The sequence below is a fragment of the Chinchilla lanigera genome, unplaced genomic scaffold, assembly GCF_000276665.1.
Source record: "Chinchilla lanigera isolate Chin_1 unplaced genomic scaffold, ChiLan1.0 scaffold00011, whole genome shotgun sequence".
Classification (NCBI taxonomy): Eukaryota; Metazoa; Chordata; class Mammalia; order Rodentia; family Chinchillidae; genus Chinchilla; species Chinchilla lanigera.
In genome coordinates this window covers 35,251,302-35,259,473 of record NW_004955412.1, presented here as the reverse complement: position 1 = coordinate 35,259,473, position 8,172 = coordinate 35,251,302, and positions in this window count along the sequence as shown.

The window sequence follows — 8,172 nt, the reverse complement described above, 5'->3', positions numbered from 1 at the left end:
GGGGCCGGGAGGTGGGGCGGGGTCTGGTAGGCGGAGTCTGGTAGGCGGGGCCGGGCTGGCGCCCCTCTTTTGAAGCTTCCAGGCAGCTGCCTGTGGCTGTGGCTTTTCGCCAGCCCTCACCCACCCCGAGTTGCAGGGACACCTGGAATTTCAGCAGGTCTTTCCCGCACCTGAAATGCAGCTGCCTGCGGAGCTAAGGGGCAAAGGTTGCCAGGTCCTTGCATGCCCATTGCACAAGGAATAAAGTCTCTCCCCTGGGCTCCACTTTAGGAAGCAAATATTAAAGGCGCTGCCGGAAAGAGGCAAACAACAAAATATTTTAAAACAATTCAAATTTTGAAGGAAAAAAATTGAAGTCATATTTCGTCTTCTGAAAAACCAAGGCACTGTGAAATTTATTCTACTACTACTTTACGTTTTGCGTTTCGTGTGTGAACAGCCTCAGCCGCGAGGTGGCAGGAGGAGCCCCCACAGCACCTTGGTTTCCGCGGATCTCATTCTGGCCCTAACTCCCACCATTTCCAATTCTTTATTTTGTAAAAGTCCAGATAAAATTCTCACAGTTTAGGAAACGATGAATGGAATTTTTCTGCGATAGACTCATGTCCCAAAACACTTTCTATAATATTTGAGTGAAATGTATGTTTTCTAGCAGTCACAAACGAACTTTTCCCGGGAACAAATTCAAATTTAGCCAACAGAAATTCTAGGGAGGCAAATGATTTTTTTGAGGATCAAGGTTTGGAGCACATCTCCTCGGCTGCACTCTGAAGCCGTTATGAGTGTATATAACTTGTGGGACTGGCAGAGCAAAGAGAAATTTCAGCTCTCAGAACAAAGACATGCAGTTTGGCTCAAAGAGGCCTCTTCCCTGTAATAAGCAAATACTCAAGTAACCAAAGTTAAACAGCAGAGATGCAACAACAAACAAGAGAAGGGGAAGCCGTGCCAGACTGAGAACAGGTTGGGCCTTTGAACTATACAGTTCTCACAACAAGGCCAGGAGTAACCTCGGAAGAAGGCAGAGAGAACAGAGTTTCCAAGACATACTCTCCAAAATACATGCCTCCTCTCCATGGCTAAGGCTGTGACTACCTGAAAGTTGTTAGGACTCTGAGAGAAACATGTTGGCTTACTTTGAAGATATCAATATGTAATACAACCACCATTGTTAATTCCCTACCACTTTGTTTGCAACTCTGTATTGTCTGTATTGTGCTTGTGATATGTTGTAAAATGTTGTATGTCTGTTAATGTTTCCCTCCTTATATCTTTAAAATAAAAAAAAGAAACATGTTGGCTTAATTGGAATGAAATTGACCTATAAGACACTACTAGAACGTGTCAGAGATGCCCCCTTTAACTTGTAGAAGACCATTCCAAAGATGCCCACCTCAATCCACTCCCTCATTCTGATCACGTTACTGAGCAGTAGCAGAACCTATTAAATATCCAGATACTCTCAAATTGTTTAAACAATACAAGCATTCCCGTTTTTTTCAAATAATTGTAAAATATTGTTAACATGAGCTATTAAAAACAAAACTAAATTGGGGGTAGGGGGGCAGCTCAGTGGCAGAGTGCTTGCACAAGGCCTTGGATTTGGTCCGCAGCACTGGGGGAAAAAGTCCTACAAAGTCCTCCTCAGCTCGCTCCTCTAAGCTATTGCTTCAAGACACTCAGAGAGTGTAACTCCCTTCCCCTTGAGACTCCCAGTGGTCCATGTCATCAGTGGGAAACAGAAGTGCACACAAAATTCTACACTGGAGAATACAAGCTACAATCCTTCGGGACAGTGAGGTGGAGGCACACAAGAGAAATAATCACATCACACTAACCTCATTTTTGCTTCACTTTGTATATTCAGTAGGTGACATGTTTACAGGCCAGTCATTCACATGACATTACTGAGGACACTGTGCTAGTCCCTTAAATATAGTATATCTAAATTTAGGGCAACATCCATCTTAAAGACTGGTATGGCTTATATCTAGATGTCCCCCCGAGCCTCATAGGGGCATAGGTGGGGGTTTTCAGAGGTGGCTGGATCTAGGGTGTGTGATACTGGGATGAAGTATGTGATGCTGGGAATGAGGTGCTCCACCCTGGGTATGAGAGCTACTCACCCTGAAGGTGTATAGCCTGGACGGGATGGATAGAAGGGTCAAAAGGGGGCTACTGCCATCACCTGCTGCAGCTACTGCTTCTACCTCCTTCCTGCTCTGAGATGCCTCTCTGCTACACCACCCTGCATAGAGCCTGCTGATTATGAACTGAAACCTCTACAAACTGTGAGCCAAATTAACCTTTCCTTCCTTAACTCAGGTGTTGGGTATTTTGTCTGAGCAATGTGAAAAACAACTAAGATGAAGACTAAGATGAAAAATATGGTTTCTACAATATCACAGGTACTTGGATCATAATGTGGCACCCTCCTGCAGACAGACCTGTAGCTAGTCCTCACACCCCCACCCCTCCCCAGCTCCTGTGCACAGGTCAGAAAAGTTCAGGTATGGCATCAAGCCGCCAGGACTCTCCAGCAAAGAAATTAAGAACATGGAGGAATTTCTGGGAATAAACAAGAGCCACTTCAACCCTAGGAAAAAGGCAAAGAGAAAATCCCAGGAAGCAGATTTTGGCCTTGGAAAGAGAAAAGGGCAGACAGATCTAAGTTAAGTGAGGTTAATGTGATGTGATTATTTCTCTTGTGTGCCTCCACCTCACTGTCCCGAAGGATTGTAGCTTGTATTCTCCAGTGTAGAATTTTGTGTGCACTTCTGTTTCCCACTGATGACATGGACCACTGGGAGTCTCAAGGGGAAGGGGGTTACACTCTCTGAGTGTCTTGAAGCAATAGCTTAGAGGAGCGAGCTGAGGAGGACTTTGTAGGACTTTTTCCCCCAGTGCTGGGGACCAAATCCAAGGCCTTGTGCAAGCACTCTGCCACTGAGCTGCCCCCCTACCCCCAATTTAGTTTTGTTTTTAATAGCTCATGTTAACAATATTTTACAATTATTTGAAAAAAACGGGAATGCTTGTATTGTTTAAACAATTTGAGAGTATCTGGATATTTAATAGGTTCTGCTACTGCTCAGTAACGTGATCAGAATGAGGGAGTGGATTGAGGTGGGCATCTTTGGAATGGGCTTTGAAGCCCAGAAGATGTGGCACTGGGACCAGAAGGGGCCTGTATACATCCGGTAGGGCCACTCTGAACTTCAGTTTTGGCCTTGGTAGTTTGAAAATATCACTTTGTAGCCTCAATTTTCATTCAACACTATCTTATTCAGAAATTGACAACATATTTTTAATGACCAACTTCTCCCTCTGAAACTCATTCTAGCTGGGAAGAAAACAAATTCGCACAATGAATAAGGAAACTATAGAGTATATGCAAAGGTCATAGACTCCATAGCAAAAATAGGTAGAAAAGAGAAGGAGGACTGGGCATGCTGTGACAGGGACATGCGGAGAGGTCTCCTGAGGAGAGGGTAACTGAACAAGGGTCTGACGGTGGCAGGAGTCCGTCAGGCATGCTGCTGCTGGGGAGAAAAGCTGTGTAAGCAGAAAGAACAGAGTGCAAAGCCACTCAGCAAAAAATAATCCTGTGCTCCAGGAAAAGCAAGGAGGTCACTATGTGAGGAAGGCTAAAGCAGGAAGGCAGCAGATGAGGTCAGAGAAGTCAAGGGTCTTTAAGAGCAAGGTTTTGACTCTGAATGACTCCCCTGTGCCTTCACTGCAGGCCAGGAAGGAAAGAGAAATTGAGGAAGGGGCCAAGGTCCCTCAATCACCTTGGAGGGTATTGCTCCGGTGGTTTAAATACCTCCTATTGGCCCCACCACTTAATGTTCCACTACCTTCCAGTAACACCTCCCAGAGAGCCAAGACTTCAGAGTGGGGTGCTGTGAACCCCAAGAGAGAATGTCACCTAGGAAGAAGCAAGATTGTGTTAACACTGCTGGCATGTCTTTGGGAGACATTGAGGATCCAAATTAAAGCCCCATGTGAGAAATGATACTGTTTTAGACAAGAATAACAATGTAGGTGGTGACCACTATTGGATTTCTGGAAATATTTGGGAAACAAAGACAAAAGGATTGTTGTATTCATGCATTGTCTGTGGAGTGTGAGTAAAAGGAAAACTCAAGAATGACTCAAGCATGCTTGGGAAACTGCAAGAACTAAGGTACAGAAGGCTTGTAAGGGGAGTAGGTGTGTAGGAGAACAACTGGAAGTGGACTGGCTTGTTGTGTTGGAGATATGGATAAGATGTCCAAGTGGAGACACCATGCAAGCTGCTGAATTTGCAAAACTGATGTTCAGGAAAGCTTGGGATGGAGATACAAACTTACGACTTCATAGAGAGTTGTTAGTCTAAAGATAATACCCTTAGTGAGATCACCAATAGGCTAGGTGTGGCAGAGAGAGCAGACTAATCATAAGTCCAGGTCTATCTAATGAGAAAAGAGAAGGAGCTGATTGGGCTAGAAGGAAAGTGAGAAACAAATTCAAAACAGGTATCTTGAACCTCAAGAGAGAAAAGTTATTGATGGAGAAGTAGTGCCTGTATTAATACTGCTAGAGAGCCAGGTTAAAGGAAGATTGAGAATTGACCAATGGCCCTAACATGTGTCAGATACTGATAAACTGGACACAGGCAATTTTGATGAAATTAGGGTTGAGGAAGTCAACTGGAATGTGCTTAAAAAGAAATAGTGAAAAAGAATCTGAGAGGGAAAACATAGATAACTCATTCAAAGATCTATGCCAAAAAGAGGAACAAACAAATGGTATGGTAGGTGGGGGTGGGAGAGGGAGCCGAGTCAAGAGCAGTGTTCCATTTTCATTTCTGTTAATATGGGAAGCATTACAGACCATATGCAGGCTGACAGTGATCTTGATCCACAAAGAGTGAAAATCAGTGAAGTAGGAGAGACCATGGAGAATTCCTAATGTGCTACCCTCCAGAAAGTGAAGGGTAGGGGACCTGGTGACCAAACGAAGTGAAGGGACTCAGGGGAAGCACAGAGGGTAACTTAGAGCACCACTGCCTTCTCAATGAAATCATTTGGTTAATTTCAAATACATAATATGACACTACCATAATTGAGAACTAGAAATATCATTGTAATTTGTTGTTAATATTCTGACTATTCATTTTGAAATTAAAGTATTCACTTGAGATGTAACATGAAACAAAATATGGAGGGTGGAGTCAGGGATAGTTGCTAAAATTAAAGTGAAATAAAACAATGGTTAATGATTATTAAAACTATTAATGAAATATCCAGAAATAGTTACTAAGAACTTTCAAATATTTAAACACAGGGAAATAGATTGATAGTTCCTATAAATATTAGAATATATTAGCTTTACAACTTTAAAAAGAATATGATATCTTTTCTGAGCAAACAAATGCATCTAAAATTATAATTCTAAAGCTATAAAATGTATATTATAAAATATATAAAAATTATACACTACATAATATATAATTTTCAAATATATATACTGACTAAGGTAAATTAATGAAGATCACTATGCAGCACCTTTGATCATTTTAGGGTTATTTGATGCATGCTATTTGCTGTGGCTTGAATATAGGCAGTGTCCCAATGCTCCACCTGCTAAAGGTTTGTTCCAAGAGTGGTGTCATAGGAGGTACTGTGGACCTCTAAGAGGTGCACCTGTGGTAGGTCTTGGATCTATGAAGGCATGTGCTACTAGTTCTCAAGAGGATATTTGTAACAGCTGGGGCTTGGCCCTACCCAGTTTTCTTCCACTCCACTATCAGTAAAGTGGAGCAGAGATGTAAGATGTAAAAACTTGCTTGATCTCAGCGCACAGTCCCACCCTGGTATCCATTCCTTGAGAGGATGAAGTCAGGGATAGCTGCTATGTCTATGCTCAATCAACTTGGTTCTAAACCTCCAAAAGTGTGAGCTAAGTAACCCTTTTCTCTGTAAAACTAGTTGTCTTGGTTATTTCACTGTAATGATGGAAAACTGGCTAATAGATTGTCTTAGTCACATTCCTCTTCACCAGAAAAAAGTATCCCACATCTGAAACTCAAAGGGGGAGAGATTTTGTTGTTGTTATTCCCAAGATTTTATTAAGAAAATTTCCAAACATACAAAAAAGTTGAAATAATGGCACACCAAACACCTATTCACCATCCAAGTTCCAGAATGAATGTTAGCTACCTCTGCTTTACTACATATCCACTTATTTCTCTATTTATTAATCTTTCATTTTAATTGATTTTTTATTTGTACAAGATTACAATGCATGATGAATACACTCAACATGGAGAGCTGGAACATGTACATATTCCATCTTAATTCTTTTTTACTTCATCTTGCCATCTCCTCCTTCCCCATCCTTCCGTCTCTAGGTATCTACAGTTTTAGAAGTTTCAGTTCAGGGTTAGCAGTCTCAAATACAGAAACAGCATGGTAGAATGGCCTGCTGAGAAGGAAAGGTGCTCATACATGGCATCCAGGAAGCAGAAAGGGAAGAGAGGAGCCAGGGAAGGAGACAGACCTACACTTCCAGTTTGACCTTAGTGACCTGTCTCTTTCATCTAACTCCCACCTCACAACAACACATTTAGCTATGGATTCATCAGTGCATTAAACTCTGAGAATTTGGGGGGACATTTTAGACCCAAACCATGATACACCATTCATAACATTTGTCAGTGCCCTTAGGGGGCCTAAACAAGATTTTCATGGGTGAGGTCCCAAGGTTAAAGAACACATGTGTGCAAGACATCAACAACAACAGCAGGGAGCAGAAAGAAAGCCACCAGTGTATTTATTGCATAATCCTAATACAGGTTGTTATCTCATATTTACATTCTTACATAGTGCTGTAACCAGTGCATGGGTGTTTACCTTGCTAAGTCATGGTTCCACAACTGTATCCCACTGTGCACCTGTGTGACAAGTGGGGGTCACAACTTCAGGTGTCCTTAAATTCCCCTGAGCTTTGAAGCAGACTGAGTGGTTCCCCACAACATTAAACATACTTTTATACACTGAATTGAATTTTACCATTTAATTTAATTTTTCTTCAAGGACTTACGGCTTGAGTGTAATTAACTCAAGCCATGAGTCTTTGAAGAAAAATATTTTCTTAGGAATTATTACCACCTCAAAATCTCATGAGGAGAAAAATCTTCCCACATCTATGATAAAACATTCTCTACCAAGACAGAATAAAGAATAGATAATTTATGAAGACAAAACTGTTAGACCAGTATCATACTTCTGGAGTGTTCTTATTTAAAACAAATAATAATTTGATTACCAAAATCAGTATATACAAAGAACAGAGGTTCCTTCCACTCTTAGGTCACCAGATTATTTTCTAAGTTACTCAAAGTTCCAAGGCATTACATTAACAATGTAAGGAGATCTTGTTATGGGGCAATGGGTTAAATTTAGGTAAATGTGACTGGTTTTACATGGTGTCAGTTGAGAAGATTTGTTGTATTATTCATGGAAGTATATTAATCTTACTAACACCTATCTGCTATCAGTAAGAGCCTCAAATATATCCAGATGGCCAAGAAGAAATAATACAGGAAAAAGTTTATGTCAGGTTTTGCTGTTGCATGTATCTGAACCAAACAAATCATTGTCTCTGGTTGGATAAGACCCATAGGGTTATCTCAGAGACACATAGCTGCTGAGAAATGCCTACAAACATTGATCATTGCCCTATGCTGTGCCCTGCTCCTAAACACACACACACACACACACACACACACACACACACATTGTACCTTTGCCAATTATATATGCAGTACTATTAGCAGCAAGGGAAGAACAGTGTCCTTATTCTTCTATAAGCTGAGGATATTTCCTTTCTCCCCAAGTGAATATGCAGAGGCAGAAGTTAAATTTGCTTTTATTTTGTTCATATTTGCCTAAAGGCACATTTGATCAGAGAATAAAAACCTGATAGATATTAATAATTATCATTAAAGATTTTGAAGACAATAGTCTAAAAATAGGTATCATGTGGATATACTATAAAATACATATAAAATCCTCTGTTGATTTTTTTAGGTTATTTTCACATTTTTTGTCATTACAAGAAATACCATGTTGAATATTCTTCACATCAATTTTCTTCCTACAAAGCTACTTATACATGAACTCCAAC